We start from the raw sequence: 24,297 nt of genomic DNA, 5'->3' as shown, positions 1-24,297 counted from the left end.
TTTCCTAATTCTACTATTATGTTAATTCTATTTTACAATTTATTCGGCCTACTTAGCCCCACTGGCTATTCCAGTAGGTTACCATCCCTAGGGACGTGGACCCGGTCTGCTACTGTCTGCTAACCACTGCCTTTTTCTATTTTTCATTATCACCCGTCACCAATTTCCCAGCACCGTATCTACTCTACGTATAGCACTCCTACTACTTTTCTACATATTTGAGCGCTATCTACTTAACCTACTCTACTATCTTACCGTTGGCTAGACTGGAGTGGAGGAACCCTCATCTTGGTGGGATGATCCAGCTCGCAGTGTCCGGCCTGACCTAAGGTGGCCGGTACAGTCCAACCTGGAAGGCGGCCGGCCCAGCGCGACGGCGGTCCCACCAGTCTTCTTCCATCGCTCCGATCTCCCTCCCGAGGAAGGGAAGGGAGCGTCCGACTCTCTTCCTCACCTCCTGCTCCATCTTCTTTTCTGTCCAGTAGGCACCAGGGGCTTGGCAGGCCATATCCCCTATAGCTTGTCTTGGTCGAGCTATTCTTACAGTACTATAAGTTATACATTTGTAATGCTACTTCTGATATGTTTGTAGTTATCTTGTCTAATATTTGTGCTTTCTCTTCATCCCATATTATTTCCCGTATATTGTTAGTGTTTAGTCTGTACCGTTCCTCTTGAACTTCTCTAGTGAGAGTGGTGCACTCTAATACGACATGTTCTGGGGTGCCCACCTGGACCCCACATTTACACTCTTCTGTCTCCCTTTCCCCTATCCTGTGTAAGTACACAGGGTAGGGTCCATGCCCTGTGAGGAAATGTATTAGACCTTGACTTGGCTGGAATTTTTTATATTTTAATCTTTCTTTTATATTTGGAAAAACTTCGTGAACCCTCCTTGCTGTTTGAGAGTTATCCCATTGTTGTTGCCATATGTTTGTTGTTTCTTCTCTCATTTCCTTTTTACTTCCCAAGTATTTCCCCATTATTTCCCTAATTTTGTCAAAATTACCCTTTTTTAACCAATAATTTGCTGCTTTCTGTCTTATTAGTAAGTCTAATGGGCAGAGACCCATTATGACTAGTAACCCATCGGTCGGTGTTGTGCCAAATGCCCCTATTGTTCGTAGTAGTATATTTCTTTGTATTCTCCTCACAGCCATGGAAGGCTTCAGAAGGCTCAACCTGTGGGCCCATAAGCTTGACCCATATCCCATCATCGACACTAGCAAGCTGCCATGGTATAGTTTGATAACATTTGGTGGTAAATGAAATCGCTGTTGTCCTATTCTTATTAATTTGTGCATTATCGATAATGTTTTCCCTCCTATTTGTTCGATGTGGGTCTTGAAGTTCCATCCTTGATCCAGGTAGACACCCAGATATTTACTTATGTTTTTCCTTACTACAATTGAGTTGTCGATCCTGATTGACGGATCCCTTACCATTTTCCCTTTCAGGAGCATATAGTTAGATTTTTGCGGCGCGATTGCCATCTTAGAATTTCGATACTAGGCACTTTGAATTTCCATTATGTCTCTGCTTCGTCCTTCTAGTTGTTGTCGGCTGTTTCCATGTGTTAGAATTAGCAGGTCGCCCGCGTATGCAACGGCCCCCAATACTGATGCTTCCTGCTGCAGGGAATGCAGCAACGGCTCCATATTTATATACCAAAATATGGGGCCGCAGACTGATCCCTGTGGATATCCTTTGGTGATGTTCTTGGTCACAACCGCATTCGGAGACGTCATCTGTACCACCCGGTCTCTACAGTAACTCTTAAAGCACTTGTATAGTGCTGCCGGACACTGCATTTCCTGCAAGCAGGTAAACAGCGCCGGCCACCACAAATTGTCAAACGCCCCTGAGATGTCCACCATTACTCCTAGAACATATGTACGGGTCGACGAGCTGACAAGTTCGGCCGCCGTGTTGATGGCGTCCTCCGTCGATTTTCCACGGCGGAATCCGAATTGCCACTCATGCATCCCTGCCATTTCCCGATGACCGGTCAGTCTCGCACAGAGCAGTTTTTCTAGGGCTTTGCCCCTGATATATAGCAGACATATTGGCCTGTATGCTTTACACTCCATTGGATCCTTGTCTGGTTTCCTAAGTATTATTACCTCCGCTCTCTTCCATCTTAGCGGAAAAGTGCCTCTTTCCAGACATTTATTGTAAAGATTTGCCAATATCGGGGCTATTTTTCCTTTTATTGTCTGAAGAACCTCGACCGTAACCCTGTCGAGTCCGGAAGATTTCCCTCTTTTTAGATTTGATATTACTTCTGCCACCTCCTGCGGTGAGAAGGGGTAGACCATTATGTTGTTATTATATTCTCTTTGTGCTCTCTGTCTTATAGCCGCCTGCTCCGGTGTGTCCTAAGTGGGGTCATCATCCGGTAGCAGGGCTAGGAGGAGCACCATTATTGTCTCTTGTCTGGTTGTGGTCGTTCTGTTTTCATTTGGTATTCTTATGGATGATAGGACTGTTGGGGCTCTTATTTTTTCCCTTACTAGCTTATATGGCTTTCCCCAGGGATCCATTACTAGGTTATTTCTTACGAAATTTTCCCAGCTTCTTTTCCTTACTTCTATGATTTCTCTTCTATATCTCTCCCTGTATTGCCTGTATATATTCAGTCTATATTCTCTATCTTGTGGGTTGAATGTGCGCTGATACCTGCGTCTTGCCCTGCGCGTAGCCTGACGTAGGTCACTTAGTTCTGGAGTCCATGGTGCCGGGTGCATGCTTTGGACTCTGCTTCTCTTTGGTACGACTGCATCAATTACTTCCTTTATGCTATTAACTATCTGCTCCGCTATTTCGTCAATCTCGAGATCCTCATCCAGCTCCGGCGGGCTATACTCCCGGGAGAGTCTTTCCCAGTCTACCTTTTTGTAGTCGTATTCTGAAAGCCATTCCTGCGGCGCTACCCTCTGTTCTGCTTTTAGTATATATTTGATTACCTTGTGATCACTAGTTGTTGCATTCTGCAGTACCTCCCAATTATCTATTTTATCGTTAGCCCTGTTATTCGCCAATGTTACATCTATGTTTGTTTTTGCCCCTGCTCTATTTGAATATGTAGGTATCTCACTAGGTGTGTTTATTACATCTAGATTTAGTTCACTTATTACATCTTCTAATTCCTGGCCTTTTTCATCTTGCTCTCCGCTATGCCACAGGAATGACTTTGCATTTGCATCCATTGCTATTATTACTTGATAGCCCTGTAATGTTCTACATATTACCTTTAATTGTTCTAAATACATAGTTATCGGTTCTCTATATTGACAATAAATTGATACCAAATTCCATTTTGTGTTTGTGGCTTGTACCTCGATTGTTACAATGTGCTCGTTTGTGAATTGATTTATTACTATTGTTTTTATATTTTTATTTAGAATCATTATTGCAGACATCGGTCTGTCTCCTTTCATAATTACTTGAGCTGTGGCTATCATTCCTGGGATATTACCCTCCCGGGAGTATGGTTCTTGCATGCATAATATATCAGCTTTGTGTTCTTCCGCCAGTTTGCGTAACTCATAGTTTACTTGTGCACTTCTCATTGCATTTATTTGGAGAACTCTGAGGTCCGTTATGGGTGATATGTATGGAAATGGTCTTCTGGCCATACCTTATTGGGGTCGAATCCTATTCGGCCGTATGTTGTCACCATTTGCGTGTATATATTTTCCAGATTAAATTTTAAGCCTCTTCTTTCATATACTTGTTTTACTATTTTTTGTATTTGTTCATGTTCCGTTGGAATTCCTGCCGCGGCAAGCTGAATGCAGTCGACATCCGCCAGAGCTGGATAAGTAATTCTCGAGCGATTTGTGTGCCCCACTCTAACTAGTTGTCTTAATGCAGTGGTTAGCAGGCCAGGTTTTTCTAATCTTGCCATCTGCAGAGCGTTTTCGCATATTTTATATGTGTCCTTTGGGTCCATTGCCCTATATGTGACACTCATGCTTGACTGATTGCTTTTATCTTGTATCTGATTTTTTGGATCTCTGTTGGGCGAACTCGGTCGTCCGTCTGTGCCCTCCATCGGCAATTTCTTTTCATTGTAAATGGACGACCGAGGTCGTCCGTATTTCTTTCCTGTATTGTTCTTTTCTATGTCTTTGTTCTGTCTCTGTGTTGGTGTGGTGTGTTGTGTCAGGGGCGCCTCTGGTCGCCCATCTCTGCCCTCCATCGGTATTTCCTTGTCATGAAAAATGGGCGAACGAGGTCGCCCTTCTGTTTGTACTTGTGCTTCTTTCGCGTTTATTGTTTGTACCTGTGCATCTACCATATTTATATGTATTGTTTCTTGGTGGTATATTTTTCATTGTGTTGTTCTTTTAATGGGAGTTTTAGCAATACAGTTTTGTGCTGTACATGTTGTTTGTTGTTTATTATTTTGTGTGTTTTTTATCGTTCCCTTATTTTCAGGCTGTTTGTCTGTGGTCCCTTTTGCCTCCTGTTCCCTTGCCCCTACTGCTTCCCTGATTTTTATGCCCCTTAGTGTATCTCTTAGTTGCTTACTTGGTGATTTGTGTTTCTTTCTTTTTTCTTGGGGATTACTCTCCATAATCTGTTCTTTGTATTAGTCTTCCTAGTAAAAACTGATATGTGGGGCATTCTTTTGAGTTTGGTGCTCTACATTTTCTTTTTTCTCTTCGGTTGCATGGTATGCATGTCTCTGGCCTGTTCTTTTCTGGGCACTCTTTCTTATTGTGATTGTCTGTTCCACAGTGACCGCACATGGGGTCACCCCAGGTACAGTACTTCTGTACGTGACCCAGATCCATGCATCTGTGACACCTGGGTACCACACAATAGTCCTTGACCGCCACTGAACTATATTCCACATATATTCTTCCACTTTGTATAAGTTCTTTTCTTAATGTTGGTGAAACTTCAACTACTTGATGACCCGTATCTCTATCCTTTTTCCCCATCCTGAATTTTGGTCTAAATTCCTTTTTGAAATCTTGTAAGCTCATCTTTTCTTCGAAATTCTGCGTGTAAATGCACTCTGTTAGTTCTTCTGGTGTCAGTCTATTCGAAACGTCAAATATGGTCATTAATGGCCATCTTTTCTTAGTTCTCTCGCATATTACAGATGTCTGTAGATCTTTATGCCCCATTATCGTGTTCCTGTCCTGCTGGGTGGGGGTTTCCACTATTACTGCATTTTTGGCTATCACTACCTTATTTATTTTAACTTTTGCTTTGGTTGGGTTTATCACTCTCGTAAATATTTCTTTCACTTCTTTCACACTCTGTCCTTCTTTCGGTTTCAGAAATAATGCCACTCCTTGTTTCGCTGTCACTTTTTCTATGCTCTCTTTCATGTTTGTTTATGGTTTCTGTGGTCCTCCTGCCACCGCTGTGGCGTATGTCTTTGTTCTTTCAGCCATTATTTGTTTGTTTTGTCGTTCCAGCTCTTTAATTCTACCTTCTAGCTGGCTTTGGGCAATTGCCCATAAGGCCAACTTGTCCTTTATCTCGTTTATTCTATCGTTACTCATCTTTCCTTTGTCAGTCACTAGTAGCGCACTTATTCCCTTTAGCCTTTCGGCTGCGCTCTTTATTTCAGTATCATCGTTAGCATCGCATCGCTCGGAAGTCTCTCTCTCTGTATTTGCCGCCATGATTCCTGAGAGAAACCAGAAGAGTTGAGAGCCTGTCTCTTTCCCCGGACCGGCTGTTCTGGCATGGGGGGAGGCTAAATGCAGCTCGCTCACCAGTCCCGCCCCTGGACCAAGAGCTTTGTGAGCTGCCGGGTTTAGCGCGCAGTTTCCAGCGCACTAGTCCCCTTCCACGACTGTACCACCGGAGATGCCCAGCGCATTCCGGAGAGACGGATTCACCTCTCGGCCTTCGCCCCCTAGTAGGCCGAGTTTCCACCCTAAGGCCTTGGACCCAGCCCTACCCAGGTCCTGGGTCGGTCCCACAGACTTTCGGGGGTCTGGCCCCATCTAACCTAGCCAGGGACGTGTTACCACGCCCTGGTTTGGCGGAGCATGTCGAAGTCCCCGACATGGCGCTGAGCCTTTGCCAGCTCAGGCCACGATCCCTCCCCAGCGAGTACAGCCGTGGGAAGAACAGGACAGGTGTTGTGTCCTTGCTGACGCAGCTTCCCCTGCGCCATGCACCCTTTGCTTTCGCCTTGGGTTGGGGGACTTTTAATGTCGTCCATGACGTGAGGAACTGCGGTGGCAAGACCACAGGGTCCCGGGATCGTCGTAAGACTTACCCTCATACCCTCGCCCAGCCACCGCGCTCAACTCAAGAGAGACAGTTGTTATGTCTCCCGTAACGCAGCTTCCCCTGCGCCATGCATCCTTTGCTTTCGCTTGGGTTGGGGGCATTTAACGTCCTGCCAGGACGGGAGTTCTACGTCCTGCCTTGACACAACGACAACCCACACCTATCGACGCAGCCCGGAAGGTGTTAAAGGAGTCAGTCCGGGTCTTATCCGTGGAGTTTTACATCAACGAGACGGTGTGGCACTCAAGCCCGAGTTACGTTCCCCAGAGGGTCTCCACACGTACTGGGGGATCATGGCCGACCATGTCTCACCCACCGCTTTTGATAATTCACGGTGGGCCAGTGCGGACCAGTGTCGGTTGCACCCAGTTAAGGGCTAGCCTTTCAACGTCATGCATGGACGGCCCTTCTCGTGTTAGCTTCGCCCCATCCAAGGGGTGTACTGAGCGCCAGGGCCACGTCAAGGCCACGGGATAGGACATTACGGTCCCCGCCCCACTCAGGTTCCTCTGAGCCCTGCTGAAGACTAAAAATTTTCAGGGAATCAGAGGGTCTCCTGGCGGTTTTAACCCAGTTATCGGGAGGCAACACACCTCCCCCGGATGGCGCCACGCAGACCGCTTTGCCAGCGATGTATAGGGGGGGGGGACAACTTTTTTTTTTTCAACTTAAATGTAACATACAAAACCCACTATCTAGATAACAATAGTGGGTACTAATTCTAAACAATAGCTACTTGTAAATACAGTGATTTCTACTTTACTGCTATACTACAATACATACAATACAATGTAATTCAATTTACAATATTCGGCCTCTTAGCCACTCCGGATATCCAAGAGCGTTGCCCGTCCCTAGCCACGAGGAGGCGGGCCGACTACTATCACAAAACCACTGCCGAGTTGTATCTTTTTATTTCTTATCCCTCCACCACCCTTAATGAAAAACGCTATCTACAAATACATTTCTACATCTACAAGGTTTGCTAATTGCTTACAAGCGCATTTGCGCAATCTACCAAATCTACATTGTATTAGTTATTTCTACTTAATGTGTTTTGTACTTATTCCATTTGGTCAATAATGTTGGTAATTCATGGAAAAGAATGTGTGATCGCTTGAGTTATGTACATTCATGTAGAGTTGTCTAGTCGGGTTTATCTTCCTTGCAGGTGTGTTAGTAGGCGGATATGAAGGCAACTCAGCCTGGGAAACACCCTTAGGCATCCTTCCTCTCTATGTCTCCATAGAGTGGGCAGCCTACCTACTTCTTCCATCTTGCCCTCAATATCATCCCCATTTTGTGGTTTCCCCAAGGAGTGGGCGGACAGCCAGGCCCCTCCAACTGTGGGCATTCATGTCGTCGGTATGAGAGGGCGCGTGCGAGTCCGACCACTATCGCTCTATTTCGTAATACCTCGCCCCCCCCCTTCGGACTTATCACCACCCACACTAGCCGCCCCGGGGACTTGCCAACGACACACCCTATCCCAAGTCTATTTTCTTGCGAAGAATCATGTGTTATTATATTTTATATCACATCCATAGTGTAGGGACATTGTAGTTCACCGTACTGCGGTGGACGCTTTGTTACCACCCGCCGGGGGGGACGGCGAAAACGTACCGCTGACCGCCCGACGACGCCGCCTCCACGCGTCACGCAGGCCGGTGGGCCGACATCGACCGTGCGGCACCCATCACGGCACCCATCGCCGGCCGCCAAAGCGATACGCTGTAGCACGGCAGAACACAACGCGCCCTGCCGACGCCGCCTCCTCCGCGCGCACGGAGGCGGCACCCATCGCAGCACCCGCGCCAGCAGCAAGGGTCCCGCCAACCGATACGCCGCCGTCCGCCGCACCCAATGCAACGCCCTGGGTGCGGCGCACCCGGCCAGACCGATACGCCCAGAGATGCGACGGACAGAAACAAAAGCAAGGGGGGCCCACACGTGCCCCTGCTGACGCCCAGCCCCGGGGGGTCTCGTCTCGCGACAAGACGAATCCCACAAGCTAGGACTGAGTCTCAACAGATCGTTGCGTGGCAACTGCTCTACCGAGTACAACACCCCGCCCGGTACCTAAGTCGTCTACAGACGACTCCGAGTCCCGACATCGAAATATAGACACCCATGGTCGACCGGTAGGGGCAGGGCGGCGCCGGGAACAGATCCCAGACAGCGCCGCCCGAGTGCCCCGTCCAGCTAACGAGTTGGGCCCGTACGGCTCGGCGCCACGTGGGTCGACCGCGCCCAGTGAAGTCACGTATTTTCGAGGCTCTCGAACCTCGGGAATCCTTAGCGATATCGTTGCCACAATGGCTAGACGGGATTCGGCCTTAGAGGCGTTCAGGCTTAATCCCACAGATGGTAGCTTCGCACCACCGGCCGCTCCGCCGAGTGCGTGAACCAAATGTCCGAAACTGCGGTTCCTCTCGTACTGAGCAGGATTACTATCGCAACGACACAGTCATCACTAGGGTAAAACTAACCTGTCTCACGACGGTCTAAACCCAGCTCTCGTTCCCAATTAGTGGGTGAACAATCCAACGCTTGGCGAATTCTGCTTCACAATGATAGGAAGAACCGACATCGAAGGATCAAAAAGCGACGTCGCTATGAACGTTTGGCCGCCACAAGCCAGTTATCCCTGTGGTAACTTTTCTGACACCTCTTGCTGGAAACTCTCCAAGCCAAAAGGATCGATAGGCCGTGCTTTCGCAGTCCCTATGCGTACTGAACATCGGGATCAAGCCAGCTTTTGCCCTTTTGCTCTACGCGAGGTTTCTGTCCTCGCTGAGCTGGCCTTAGGACACCTGCGTTATTCTTTGACAGATGTACCGCCCCAGTCAAACTCCCCACCTGGCAGTGTCCTCAATTGGATCACGCGAGGGAGTAAACTGCGCCGCACACGCGGACGCGCCGACGCACAAGGGACGCACGGCACGCGCAGGCTTGCACCCACATGCACCGCACGCTGTGGCGCACGGACACGGAGCCGCGAAGCGAACGCAACCCTAACACGCTTGGTTCGAGAACACCGTGACGCTGGGTTGTTATACCACGACGCACGCGCTCCGCCTAACCGAGTAAGTAAAAAAACAATGAAAGTAGCGGTATTTCACCGGCGATGTTGCCATCTCCCACTTATGCTACACCTCTCATGTCACCTCACAGTGCCAGACTAGAGGCAAGCTCAACAGGGTCTTCTTTCCCCGCTAATTTTTCCAAGCCCGTTCCCTTGGCCGTGGTTTCGCTAGATAATAGATAGAGACAGCGGGAATCTCGTTAATCCATTCATGTGCATCACTAATTAGATGATGAGGCATTTGGCTACTTTAAGATGAGTCATAGTTAACTCACGCCGTTTACCCGTGCCCTGCTTGAATTTCTTCACGTTGACATTCAGAGCACTGGGCAGAAATCACATTGCGTCAACACACGATACGGCCATCGCAATGCTTTGTTTTAATTAGACAGTCGGATTCCCCCAGTCCGTGCCAGTTCTGAGTTGATCGTTGAATGGCGGCCGAAGAGAATCCGCGGTCCCGCGCGCCCCTGGAGGAGCACGGTAAGGCGGACGCGGCCTCGCAGCAAGGAAGATCCGTGGGAGGCCAAGGCACGGGACCGAGCTCGGATCCTGCACGCAGGTTGAAGCACCGGGGCGCGAACCCCGAGCAGGAGCGCGCATCCTGCACCGCCGGCCAGCACGAGGCCGACCAACGGCGAGAGCAGACCACGCCCGCGCTAAACGCCCGCACTTACCGGCACCCCTACGGCACTCACCTCGCCCAGGCCCGGCACGTTAGCGCTGACCCACTTCCCGGCCAAGCCCGATACGCCCCGATCCTCAGAGCCAATCCTTATCCCGAAGTTACGGATCCAATTTGCCGACTTCCCTTACCTACATTATTCTATCGACTAGAGGCTCTTCACCTTGGACACCTGCTGTGGATATGGGTACGAACCGGCGTGACACCTCCACGTGGCCCTCTCCCGGATTTTCAAGGTCCGAGGGGAAGATCGGGACACCGCCGCAACTGCGGTGCTCTTCGCGTTCCAATCCCTATCTCCCTGCTAGAGGATTCCAGGGAACTCGAACGCTCATGCAGAAAAGAAAACTCTTCCCCGATCTCCCAACGGCGTCACCCGGTCCTTTTGGGTTACCCCGACGAACATCTCTAAAAGAGGGGCCCGACTTGTATCGGTTCCGCTGCCGGGTTCCGGAATAGGAACCGGATTCCCTTTCGCCCAACGGGGGCCAGCACAAAGTGCATCATGCTATGACGGCCCCCATCACCATCGAATTTCTCCTAGGGCTTAGGATCGACTGACTCGTGTGCAACGGCTGTTCACACGAAACCCTTCTCCGCGTCAGCCCTCCAGGGCCTCGCTGTAGTATTTGCTACTACCACCAAGATCTACACCGACGGCGGCTCCAGGCAGGCTCACGCCCAGACCCTTCTGCGCCCATCGCCGCGACCCTCCTACTCGTCAGGGCTTCGCGGCCGCCCGCAAGGACCGGCCATGACTGCTAGACTGACGGCCGAGTATAGGCATGACGCTTCAGCGCCATCCATTTTCAGGCCTAGTTGCTTCGGCAGGTGAGTTGTTACACACTCCTAAGCGGATTCCGACTTCCATGGCCGCCGTCCTGCTGTCTTAAGCAACCAACGCCTTTCATGGTTCCCCATGAGCGTCGATTCTGGAGCCTTAACTCGGCGTTTGGTTCATCCCACAGCGCCAGTTCTGCTTACCAAAAGTGGCACACTTGGCACTCCGATCCGAGTCGTTTGCTCGCGGCTTCAGCATATCAAGCATGCCGGAGATCTCACTCATTTAAAGTTTGAGAATAGGTTTTGGCCGTTTCGGCCCCAACGCCTCTAAACATTCGCTTTACCGGATGAGACTCGTACGAGCACCAGCTATCCTGAGGGAAACTTCGGAGGGAACCAGCTACTAGATGGTTCGATTAGTCTTTCGCCCCTATATCAGCTCCGACGATCGATTTGCACGTCAGAATCGCTACGGGCCTCCATCAGGGTTTCCCCTGACTTCGTCCTGGCCAGGCATAGTTCACCATCTTTCGGGTCCCAACGTGTACGCTCTAGGTGCGCCTCACCTCGCAATGAGGACGGGACGCCCTGGGAGTGCAGAGGCCGCCGCCCTGTGAAGGGCGGGGAAGCCCCATCCTCCCTCGGCCCGCGCAAGGCGAGACATTCACTTTCATTACACCTTTAGGTTTTGTACAGCCCAATGATTCGCGCACATGTTAGACTCCTTGGTCCGTGTTTCAAGACGGGTCGTGAAATTGTCCAAAGCTGAAGCGCCGCTGACAGGAGCGATTATTCCGCCAGTGAGCATCCCGAGCCAACAGCGGCGCGGGTCCGGGGCCGAGCCAGGTAGGTCTGTCATCCAGGGAGAACCGCGCGCGCTTGCCGGGAGCCCGAGCGCCCAAAGGGGTGAATCGACTCCTCCAGATATACCGCCGGGCAGCCAGCCAGGACACCGAGGCTGTGCCCAACAGACGCGAAACGAGGCCCGCGGAACGACAGGCTGCGCACCCGGGCCGTAGGCCGGCACCCAGCAGGTCGCGACGTCCTACTAGGGGAGAAGTGCGGCCCACCACACACCGGAACGGCCCCACCCCGCGGCGAGTGGAAAGGCAAGCGGACACGACCCAGCCGCGGATTGCTCCGCGCGGGCGGCCGGCCCCATCTGCCGAGGGTGGAGGCCAGTGGCCGGATGGGCGTGAATCTCACCCGTTCGACCTTTCGGACTTCTCACGTTTACCCCAGAACGGTTTCACGTACTATTGAACTCCTTCTTCAAAGTTCTTTTCAACTCTCCCTCATGGTACTTGTTCGCTATCGGTCTTGTGGTCCAATTTAGTCTCAGATGGAGTTTACCACACACTTGGAGCTGCACTCTCAAGCAACCCGACTCGAAGGTGAGGTCCCGCCGACGCTCGCCCCGGCCGCTACGGGCCTGGCACCCTCTATGGGTCGTGGCCTCATTCAAGTTGGACTTGGGCTCGGCGCGAGGCGTCGGGGTAGTCGACCCTCCCAAACACCACATGCCACTACAGGCGGCAGCCTGCGGGGTTCGGTGCTGGACTCTTCCCTGTTCGCTCGCCGCTACTGGGGGAATCCTTGTTAGTTTCTTTTCCTCCGCTTAGTAATATGCTTAAATTCAATGGGTAGTCTCGCCTGATCTGAGGTCGTTGTACGAGGTGTCGCACGCCACACCGCCAGCCGGCTGTGCACGCTACCGAGAAAGTACCGGTATACGAAACGCCAGGCGACGGGCTCGCATCGCACGTTTAAGGGGACGCGGCCGGCCCCACAGGCGGCCACGACACTCCCATGTCTCCGAAGCAGGGCAAACGCCGCTCGCTTCAGTATACGTAGCCGACCCTCAGCCAGACGTGGCCCGGGAACGGAATCCATGGACCGCAATGTGCGCTCGAAACGTCGATGTTCATGTGTACTGCAGTTCACTTGTCGACGCGTAATTTGCTGCGTTCTTCATCGACCCACGAGCCGAGTGATCCACCGTCCTGGGTGATATTTTCTTAGTTTCCACTGTCTCTTTCAAGACAGTTGCATAGGCGGGACTGAGGCGTTTGAGGGCCCCTGTTCCAGCGTTCTGTGTCCAACGGCCTCACGGCCGATGGGCGTCGTACGGCTCCACCCCGGAGCGGACAGGCACTCGGGCGAAAGTCATTCAAAACCGGCGCGAGGCGGCAGGTGCCGCAGGCCAGCCGCTCCAGAGCTTCAGCGCTCGTACCACACAACATTTCCATTAGTTTTGAGAAGCACGCATGGTTCCGCACGCGGCGCACGGCTACTGCCAGCCGTACAGGTAGCGTGTTGCGCGACACGACACGCACATCGAAAGACATTCAGTCTAGTCAGCAATGATCCTTCCGCAGGTTCACCTACGGAAACCTTGTTACGACTTTTACTTCCTCTAAATGATCAAGTTTGGTCATGTTTCCGGTAGCATCGGCAACGACAGAGTCAATGCCGCGTACCAGTCCGAAGACCTCACTAAATCATTCAATCGGTAGTAGCGACGGGCGGTGTGTACAAAGGGCAGGGACGTAATCAACGCGAGCTTATGACTCGCGCTTACTGGGAATTCCTCGTTCATGGGGAACAATTGCAAGCCCCAATCCCTAGCACGAAGGAGGTTCAGCGGGTTACCCCGACCTTCCGGCCTAGGAAGACACGCTGATTCCTTCAGTGTAGCGCACGTGCGGCCCAGAACATCTAAGGGCATCACAGACCTGTTATTGCTCAATCTCGTGCGGCTAGAAGCCGCCTGTCCCTCTAAGAAGAAAAGTAATCGCTGACAGCACGAAGGATGTCACGCGACTAGTTAGCAGGCTAGAGTCTCGTTCGTTATCGGAATTAACCAGACAAATCGCTCCACCAACTAAGAACGGCCATGCACCACCACCCACCGAATCAAGAAAGAGCTATCAATCTGTCAATCCTTCCGGTGTCCGGGCCTGGTGAGGTTTCCCATGTTGAGTCAAATTAAGCCGCAGGCTCCACTCCTGGTGGTGCCCTTCCGTCAATTCCTTTAAGTTTCAGCTTTGCAACCATACTTCCCCCGGAACCCAAAAGCTTTGGTTTCCCGGAGGCTGCCCGCCGAGTCATCGGAGGAACTGCGGCGGATCGCTGGCTGGCATCGTTTATGGTTAGAACTAGGGCGGTATCTGATCGCCTTCGAACCTCTAACTTTCGTTCTTGATTAAAGAAAACATACTTGGCAAATGCTTTCGCTTCTGTTCGTCTTGCGACGATCCAAGAATTTCACCTCTAACGTCGCAATACGAATGCCCCCGCCTGTCCCTATTAATCATTACCTCGGGTTCCGAAAACCAACAAAATAGAACTGAGGTCCTATTCCATTATTCCATGCACACAGTATTCAGGCGGGCTTGCCTGCTTTAAGCACTCTAATTTGTTCAAAGTAAACGTGTCAGCCCACCGAGACACTCAATAAAGAGCACCCTGGTAGGATTTCAACGGGGTCCGCCTCGGGACGCACGAGCACGCACGAGGCGGTCGCACGCCATCGGCTCGCCCCACCGGCAGGACGTCCCACGATACATGCCAGTTAAACACCGACGGGCGGTGAACCAACAGCGTGGGACACAAATCCAACTACGAGCTTTTTAACCGCAACAACTTTAATATACGCTATTGGAGCTGGAATTACCGCGGCTGCTGGCACCAGACTTGCCCTCCAATAGATAGTTGTTAAAGGATTTAAAGTGTACCCATTCCGATTACGGGGCCTCGGATGAGTCCCGTATCGTTATTTTTCGTCACTACCTCCCCATGCCGGGAGTGGGTAATTTGCGCGCCTGCTGCCTTCCTTGGATGTGGTAGCCGTTTCTCAGGCTCCCTCTCCGGAATCGAACACTGATTCCCCGTTACCCGTTACCCGTTACCCGTTACAACCATGGTAGGCGCAGAACCTACCATCGACAGTTGATAAGGCAGACATTTGAAAGATGCTTCGCCGGTACGAGGACCATGCGATCAGCCCAAAGTTATTCAGAGTCACCAAGGCAAATGGGCCGGACGAGCCGACCGATTGGTTTTGATCTAATAAAAGCGTCCCTTCCATCTCTGGTCGGGACTCTGTTCTTTTTTTTTTTTTTAATTCTTTATTATCAAAAACCATTTTAATTATACAAGCTAACCCACTACCTTACTACATTAGTGGGTCCTAACATTTATACATTTCTATTGAAATGTTGCAGCTAGTTTAGTATTAGTTGGTGAGCTACAGTGAATATTAATATTAATAACAATGGGCATCTAATATCTACATATACATTTTATTTCTTATTCCTATGACTAATTTAATTTGTATATGTATTCTGCTGCGTCACATGTGTGCCAGTAAATATATAAACCTACTTGCATTTGCCTTGCTCTTCGAGCTAACCCCGAAGAGATTGCCCCTGGCACTGGGAAGGCCTCGATGTAAATTCGCGGCAGTCCCTATCTTAATTTCCTATAACTAAGTCCTACAAACTAACTTATCCTACGTCAAATCCGGTGTGTGTCACGATCAGTGGTGGTTCCCTACTCCCCCTAGTCCTGCACGTGGCGGAAACTTAGATGTAGTCGGCCAGTCCACGCACAGGCGGCATGGGAATAGGGCTCCTGGACGCAATTGGTGGTTATTGTATCTCACCTAAATAGTCAATGAGAACTTTTCGAGATACCTCGTTAGCCAAGGTGTTTAAGGTCTGAAATGTTCCCTCTTGTCTGAGTAGTTGGTATGTGTCGCGGTTGGGTAGTCTGTCTCATAGTGTGTTGGCAACATCATTGAAGAGGGGACATTCGTAAACTACATGCTCGGGTGTACCCTCCAGATCACCACAGTCACACGCTGGTGCTGCCCTCTTCCCAAATCGACATAAATAAGTCGGGTAGGGTCCATGGCCAGTGAGAAAGTGGATCAACCCTCGCGTAGGCTCGAAGTACTTCAGTCCAAGTCGTTCCCTGACATCAGGTAGGAACTGGAAGGTTCTTCGTCCCGTCTCTTCTGCCTCCCAAGTCTCCTGCCAGAGCTCCTCCCCTCTTTTCCTTATCTCTCTCTCCTATCCCCCACTCTAATACCCCTAATATCAGCAATCTTTTCATAATTTCCCTTCTTGGCCCAATAACACGCCGCCTGTTCTCTTATCTTTATGTCCAGGGGGCAGAGCCCCATTATGGCTAATATGCCCCCCCCCACCCCGGAGATGTTCTATAGGCACCTACTGCTCTTAGTACCATGCTTCTCTGGACCCTTCTCACGGCCATGGCGGGCACAACCCTCGTGAGCCTGTGCGCCCAGACTCCCGAGCCATAGCCCACAACTGAGGTTAAAATACTATTGTGATAGAGTCGGATTAAGTGTGGAGGAAGATGAAATCTTTTGTGACCTATTGAAATGAAATTATTTAATATCTGAAGGGCTCTTTGGGTGACAGTATCAATGTGTTTTCCGAAGTTCCACCTCTCATCAGTGATAACTCCCAGGTAGCGTGTCTCTCGTCGTCGGAGAACTGGTGAACCGCTATTCTTACTGTCGGGTTTCTGAGGAGTTGTTCTTTTAGTAGTAAGTAGGTGGATTTACTGGGTGAAATCGTCATTTTAGTCGTGTGGCACCACTGTTGGAGTTTGTCTAATGCTGTCTCTATTTTCGGTTCAATGTCTTCGCGGCTACGGCCACCGACCAACAGAAGGAGGTCATCCGCATAGGCTATCACCTCTAGCACCTCATTACTTTGTTGCAATCTATCTAGTAAAGGCTCCATATAGATGTCCTAAAAAAGGGGTCCTAAGACAGAACCTTGGGGACATCCTTTGGTAATTACCTTCCCAACTCTTTCGCTAGACGATGATAACCAGACCTCCTGATCCTTACAATAGCTCCTCAGGCAACCATATAGCGGCCCTGGACACTCTTTATCCCGCAAGCAGGAGAAGAGCGAAGGCCACCACAGTTTGTCAAAGGCGCCACTGATATCCACCATGATGCCAACCACGTATTTGTGCAGGGTCGAGTCACAGACCTCGGTCGCCAGGGCCATTGCATCAGATGCCGATCGCCCCGGCCTGAACCCGAACTGCCTGTCACTCATCCCACACAATACTCGGTGTGCTGTCAATCTGTCGGCCAGTAATTTCTCTAATATTTTGCCAAATACGTCCAACAGGCAAATCGGCCTGTAGGATTTTACTTCTGCAGGGTCCTTGTCTAGTCCTTTCTTTATAATAACTATGTTCGCCATTTTCCATTTCTTCAGGAATCTTCTCTGTCTGAGGCATTCGTTATATAGATGTGTTAGTGGCGCAATTAGCTGAGGCGCCAGAAACTGCACTACCTCCGCCACAATGCCGTCTGGCCCAGGTGCTTTTCCTTTTTTCAGTGATCTTATATGGGTTGCCACCTTCTCCTCTGAGAAGGGGTAGGCAGCCGTTTCATTAACATATTCTTCTTGATCTTCGTCTCTAAGTTGCTTCTGCCCCTCTGTCTCCCCATCCGCATTATCGTCAGGCAACAGGGACCGGAGGAGGACCCCTGCAGTCTCCTGCCAGGACTCCGTCATCCCGTCCCCGCGCCTGACTGTTGATAGTTCCAGAGGAGAGCGGATTTTTTCCCTTACCAATTTGTACGGAAGCCCCCATGGGTCAGTGACTAGCTGGTTAAGCACAAAGTTTTCCCAGCTTCTCATCCTGACTTCACGGAGTTCCTTTTGGAACTTCCGCTTTTCCTCTCTATATAGCATCTGCCACCTTTGTCGTTCCTGCCAGACGACACTGCGCTGGTAGTGCTTCCTCAGCCTTCTGACAGATTGACGCAGTTCTCCCAGTTCAGCAGTCCATGGTGACGGAGAGGCCGCTATGGCCCTCCTCCTTGTCGGTATGGCTGCCTTCACTGCTCTTGTCACTGCATTCACCAGTTCCTCTGCTCTCTGGTCCACGTCTATGTCCAGTTGCATGTCACCTTCTGGTAATGGAGGAATGTCACACTCCCTCGCTAGACGTTCCCAATTTGCTCTCCTGTAGTTCAGTTGCACCTCCCACCCCGTGGCCCAGCGGCACTCTCTTTCTCCCAAGGTGAAACATATTAGATTGTGGTCACTTGTGGTGGCGTTCTCTATGACTTTCCAATTTTGGATAATGTTTGCCATATTTGGAGTTACAAGGGTGACATCAATATTTGTGCCCTGTCCTCCCCCTGCAGCGTAGGTAGGAGGGTTGCCGGCCCTATTTGCTACCACAAGTTGTGATGCCATTATGAATTCTTCAACTTTTTCGCTGTTAGCGTCTCTTGTGCCACTGTACCACAGGGGGGATTTGGCATTGATATCAGCTGTTATCACGATCTTTCTTCCCTGTAACGCCATGGTAACTCTCGCTAGGTGGTCTATGTGATGTTCTATGCTATCCCCGTACTGGAAGTACATGTTTATGAGAGTTATGGTCCCCATAGGGGTTTGAAGCTCCACGACGTTACAGTGGCTCGTTGTGAATTGTGAGAGCGTGGTGACTCTCAAGAGTCTATTTGCAATTATAATTGCTGCCTTCGGGTCGTCCCCTCTGCTGACTATTTGCCAGCTCGAGGCAGCAAAAGCTATTTTTCCGGCCAGGGAGTATGGCTCCTGTAGACAGAGTACATCTAGCCTCCTCTCCTCCACCTCCCTTCGGAGCTCTTGCATAACGAGTCTGCTGTTGTGAGTGTTAAGCTGTCCAATAGTTATTTTCGTCATTAGGGGAAGTAAGTATGTATTCGGTCATGTGGCCAAGTCTTAGTCCAGTCGAATGCAATCCATCCGTGTGGTACTACTGATTGTCGTTAAGATCAAATTTCTCACCTCGTCTTTCAAAAACTTTCTTGAGCAGATCTCGCAAGGCTCCGAAGTCGGTGGGAATATTCACTGATTTTAGCTGGATCCTGTCAACAGCCTCCATAACCGAGAAGGTTATCTTTCTGCCATCTTCATGTCCTATGCAGACCACATGTCGTAAGGCAGTGGTCAGGGTAGCCGGCTGCTCCAATCTGGATAGTTGCATGGTGTACTCCAAGTTGGGTACACCCTGACTGGATCAACTGGTGGCAGTCTGACTATTGGTGAACTTTGTACAGTGGGGCTCGTACTTGAGCTTGTTACTGTATTTTCTTGTATGGGTTGTTGATTTGTTTGGTTGATATGATTGTCTTTAAGCATTGACACAGCCACAGGATGCCCTTGCCGTTGCTGGTGTAATTCCGGCTTTGTTCCCTGGCTTCCAGAGGAGAGAGTTTCAGCCATGAGGGGGAGATCGGTTTGTGTGCCAATGTCCATAGTTGTAAATTCGGTTTGTATAGCTTTATCTATTGTTTCAGTTTTAGTGGCGCCCAAGAGGGACCTCAAGAAATCCTTGAATCTGTTTGCCCTCATGGCGTCCCTCCTCCTTTTGCTCGGGGACTTTCGCTTTGGCATCCTGTTCGGTATGCCGGGCTCAGCCATAGTCGGTTCTAGAAATTAACCTTTGCTCCAACATTTTGTATGTCGGGCAATTCCTGCCTGTGGCTCCGCAAGACTTCTTCCCGCGATTCTTACATGGTATGCAGACTGCTGCCGCCTTGCAGTCTTTGAGGCCGTGACCGTGCTCCCCACACCTGGTGCATGCCGGTTCCCTGGTGCACAGCCTTAAGATGTGATCCAAGTCACCACAGTTGTGGCAACGAGGTACCACGACATAATCTCTTGTGTTTATGGCGTGAAAGCAAACATATATTCTGCCCATTGTTATTATTTTTCTCCACATTTGCGCTGATACCTCGGCGACGTGATGTACAACATCACGACCCCTTGGCCCAGTCTTGAATTTTAATTTGAAACAGTTCTTAAATTCTTCTTCGTCTGTTTCGTCAAAGTTTTGCTTTCTAATTGTATCTAAGAGTTCGTCATTAGTCATTATTGTTGGAACGCCATATAGTATGACGAGAGGATTTCTTTTCCTCGGTGGTTCGCATTTGACCACCGAGTTCAGTTTTTGGTTGTTCAGGAATTTATTTTTATCTTCCTCAGAGGCTACTGCTACGATAGCAGAGTTTCTGCTTGGTTTTACTTTTTTGATTCTTATTTTGTCTTTTACAGGGTCTATGCGTTTTGTAAATAATTCTTGAATTTTTTTCACACTTGTGTCTTGCCCATGCAGTGTCCTGAGGAAAACTGCTGTGTCTGTTGTCTTTGTCATTTTTTCAATAGTGTCTTTTGTCGTGTTTTGTGGGCGCTTAGTGGGCGCTTGCGCGGCCACGGCCGCCCACGTCTTTGACGATTGCCTCCTTAATCTATCGTTCTCCTTTTGAAGTTCCTCTACCCTACAATCTAGTTTAGCGTGGGCAATAGCCCAAGCTGCCAGCTCGTTCTTGATAATGGCAAGTCCTGCTTGGCTTATCTTTCCGTATTTGATTTGCTGCTCCATGAGCGACGTGATTCTCGTATACCTTTCCATGAATGTTTCATTCTCTGCCTGTCCCTGCTCGTCCTGGGGAGAGGGATCATGCTCAACGGAAGCACGGTGAGGCGCACACGAATCACTCGTTTCGTTTGTAGCCATGATTCAACGAGTGATAAAAAGGGGGTGGGAGCCCGTCTCTTGCCCCAGACCGGCTCCTCTGTCATGGGGGGGGGGGGACTTCTGCAGCTCGCCCACCGACCTCACCCCTAGGTCAAGGGCACTTCCGAGCTGCCAGGTTTAGCGCACGGTCACCAGTGCACTGGTCCTCCTCGGTGTCCCCGTCATCGACGATTTCACGCGACGCTCCTCGGCAACTGCACCCCGCACTCCGGAGAGGTGGATGCACCCCTCGCCCTTCGCCGCCTACTTGCCCGGGTTTCCACCTCCTGGCCAAGGACCCACTCCTACTCAGGTGGCGGGCCGGTCCCCCAGACATTCGGCGGTCTGGACCCATCTAACCTGGCCCAGGCGATGTCACCACCACCTGGGTTTGGCAGAACATGCCCCGGTTACCCAGGGGCGCGGCGAAGCGCCCTTGCCGACTCGCACCGCGATCCCACGCCGACAAACGAGATCGCCGGCATGCAGGGCACGTGATGGTCTGTACCCTGCGAACAAAAGGGACTGATGTTCGGTCCCTCGACACAGCTCCCCCTGTGCCATGCACCCTTCGCTTTCGCATCGGGTTAGGTCGCAGCTATCCCTTTTGATTCAAGGCAAAATGCCAAGCTTGACGTCTGGCACCACGGGAAGGCGGAAAGAGCCACTTGGGAAGGAGAGGCTATAAGAGACGCTTCACATCCCCTGTGAGGACTGCCGCGGCACACCCGACTGGGAAGCGATACGCCCCAGTGCAAGCCTCCGTGCCTTACGGCGCGCCGGCAGCGGGCGCGCCCGCGCCGAAACGCGCCGTCAAGCGACTGACCTCACGCCAGACTCGGGACCCTGTTTTCTTTTCTTTTTTTTTTTTAAAAAAAAATTCTTTATTTACCATCAACAATAATTATACATCCAACCCACCTCCTTATCTGATTAGTGGGTCTTACTTGCTACTGTTAGTTATAAATTAGCAGCTAATTCTATTTTATATTTAGTTGTGAGCTACAGCTATAAGTTAGTTTGAATGGGCAGTTATACAATTTATTCTAATCTCTAAGTTTTTGGCTAAACCTACATTCTACTTCCTGCAGCGTCACAGGTGTGTCAGCAGTTTACAAACCTACTGTGTTGCCTTGCCCATCGAGCTAATCCCGATGGGCGTGCCCCTGACACTGGGCTGGCCAGGTTTTAAATCGCTGCAGGATCGTAAGTCTAAATTTCTAATCTAATTCCTACTAACTAGTTCTAATCTACGTCATCTCCAGTGTAATGTCGATTTCGGGTTAGTCATATTCCCCACCCCCCCCCCCCCTAATCCCGCGCGTGGCGGATTCCAGACTGAGGGTCGGCCTATCCACGCGCAGGCGGAATGGGAGTAGGGAGCATTGGTCATAATCGGTGCTATTTAGTCTTGTTCCCTCATGTATTCCCTTAACACCTTCTGTGATACCTCGTTGGCAAGTCTGTTTATTATATGGAAGGTGTCTTCCTGTCTTATTAGGTTATAGGTGTCATGGTCAGGTAGTTGGTCGCGTAATGTAGAGGCAACATCATTGAAGATGGGGCACTCGTAAATCACATGATTGGGAGTGCCCTCCGGTTCACCACATTCACACGCAGGTGTGGCCCTTTTCCCAAACCGGCATAGGTATGCCGGGTAGGGTCCATGTCCAGTGAGAAAATGGATTAGCCCTCTGGTGGGTACAAAGTGCTTCATTTTTAGCCGTTCCCTAATACTTGGTATCATCTCATGTGTCCTTCGCCCTGTTTCATCCGCGTCCCAAAGTTCTTGCCATAATTGTTCTCCTCTTTGCCGAATTTCGCCCTTGTCCCTTGCCCCAATACCTAAGATCTCCTCTATTTTTGTTATATTTCCCTTTTTAATCCGGAACCATGCAGCTTGCTCCCTAATTTTAATGTCCAGGGGGCAAAGCCCCATTATGACTAGTAGTGCTCCCCCTGGTGTTGTTCTATAAGCACCTACCGATCTTAGAATCATGCTCCTTTGAACCCTTCTCACTGACATGGCGGGCACCACCCTCGTGAGCCTGTGTACCCAGACCCCCGAGCCGTAACCCACTATCGATGTTAATATACTATTGTGATAAAGTTGTATCAGATGTGGTGGAAGGTGAAATCTTCTATGTCCTATTGATATGAGGTTATTTAGTGTTTGTAGGGCTTTAAGGGTTACGGTTTCAATGTGCTTCCCAAAGTTCCACTTCTCATCAATGATGATGCCCAAATATCGTGCGTCACGTCTCCAAAGAACCGGCAAGCGGTTGATTCGTACAGTTGGGTTACGAATTAGTTGTCCCTTCAATAGTAAGTAGGTGGACTTACTTGGTGACACCGTCATTTTGGTGTTTTGGCACCATAGTTGTAGCATGTTTAAAGCACTCTCTATTTTAGGTTCGATGTCTTCGCGGCTACGGCCGCCAACCAGCAGGAGGAGGTCATCCGCATAGGCTATCACCTCTAGCACTTCTTCACTTTGTTGTAGTGTGTCTAATAAAGGCTCCATATGGATGTCCCAAAATAGGGGCCCTAGCACGGAACCCTGAGGACAACCCTTTGTTATAACTTTTCCAATTCTCTTGCTAGAGGATGATAGCCAGACCTCCCGTTCTTCACAATAGCTCCTCAGACAACCATATAGCGGCCCTGGACACTCCTTCTCCCGCAAGCAGGAGAAGAGCGAAGGCCACCACAGATTGTCGAAGGCGCCACTGATGTCAACCATAATGCCCACCACGTATTTATGTGGGGTAGAGCCACAAACCTCAGCAGCCAGGGCGATCGCATCAGATGTCGATCGCCCAGGCCTGAACCCGAATTGCCTGTCGCTCACCCCACGCAGCACTCTATGTGCAGCCAGTCTGTCAGCAAGTAGCTTTTCTAATATTTTCCCTAGTATGTTTATTAGACAGATTGGTCTATAGGATTTTACGTTGGTAGGATCTTTATCTGGTCCTTTCCGAATGTTGACTACGTTTGCGGACTTCCACACCCTTGGAATTTTTTGCTGTATCAGACACTCATTATATAAGTGAGTGAGTGGTGCAGTTAGCTGGGGAGCTAGGAACTGCACCACCTCAGCTACAATGCCGTCCGGCCCGGGAGCTTTGCCTCTTTTAAGTGATTTTATGTGGGCAGCCACCTCTTCCTCCGAGAAAGGGTAGACTGCCATATTGTTGATGTATTCATTAAGATTGTCTCGTCTTAGTTGTTGTTGCTGAATAGTTTCCCCATCCGCGCTATCGTCAGGCAACAGGGAGGAGGACCTCAGCAGTTTCCTGCCAGGATTCCGTCATCCTGTCCCCGTGCCTGACTGTTGATAATTCCAGTGGAGAGCGGATCTTTTCTCGTACTAATTTATATGGTGTACCGCAGGGGTCCTATGCCAATTGGCTCTGGACGAAATTTTCCCAGCTTTGTATCCTAACAGCCTGGAGTTCTTTCTGAAAACGAAGTTTAGCATCCCGATACTGCATCAGCCATCTTTGCCGTTCTGGCCAGACGACACTGCGCTGGTAATACCTTCTCAGCCTTCTGACAGACCGGCGCATATTCTCTAATTCGGGCGACCATGGCGATGGAGAGGCTGCAATGGCCCTCCTCCTGGTTGGTACGGCAGCTTTCACCACGCTGGTTATAGCATTGGTCAGTTCTTCTGCTCGGTCATTTACGTCAATGTCAAAGTCTGCTTCACCCTCTGGCAAGGCAGGAATGACGCACTCCCTGGCTAGTCGTTCCCAATCAGCCCTTCTGTAATTAAACTGCATCTCCCACCCCGTGGCCCAGCAGGACCCCCTTCCACCTACAGTGAATGTAATTAAATTATGATCACTTGTAGTGGCGTTTTCTTCCACTTTCCACTCTTGTATCATATTAATTACATTGG

At 50.2% G+C, this 24,297-nt stretch overlaps 2 long non-coding RNA genes, 1 other non-coding gene and 1 pseudogene across 3 annotated transcripts in view; 1 reads left to right on the top strand and 3 right to left on the bottom strand.

Moving 5' to 3' along the window:
- The window catches only part of LOC126474986 (uncharacterized), a 490,806-nt gene extending 477,143 nt beyond the window's left edge, over positions 1-13,663 (bottom strand). Inside the window, exon 1 of the long non-coding RNA XR_007586622.1 lies at positions 13,556-13,663. This is a non-coding gene — a long non-coding RNA (uncharacterized LOC126474986). The remainder of the gene's footprint in view (positions 1-13,555) is intronic.
- Positions 1-24,297, top strand: part of LOC126474987 (uncharacterized) — a 234,542-nt gene that overhangs the window by 82,513 nt on the left and 127,732 nt on the right. The gene's annotated exons all lie outside the window — the stretch shown is intronic.
- Positions 8,265-12,487, bottom strand: LOC126475581 (large subunit ribosomal RNA). The gene has a single exon (XR_007586747.1). It is a non-coding gene; the product is annotated as a large subunit ribosomal RNA (ribosomal RNA).
- LOC126476504 (5.8S ribosomal RNA) lies at positions 12,676-12,830 on the bottom strand (annotated as a pseudogene).

This window comes from Schistocerca serialis, chromosome 4, assembly GCF_023864345.2.
Source record: "Schistocerca serialis cubense isolate TAMUIC-IGC-003099 chromosome 4, iqSchSeri2.2, whole genome shotgun sequence".
Classification (NCBI taxonomy): Eukaryota; Metazoa; Arthropoda; class Insecta; order Orthoptera; family Acrididae; genus Schistocerca; species Schistocerca serialis.
This window is presented reverse-complemented; position numbering and strand designations above follow the sequence as displayed.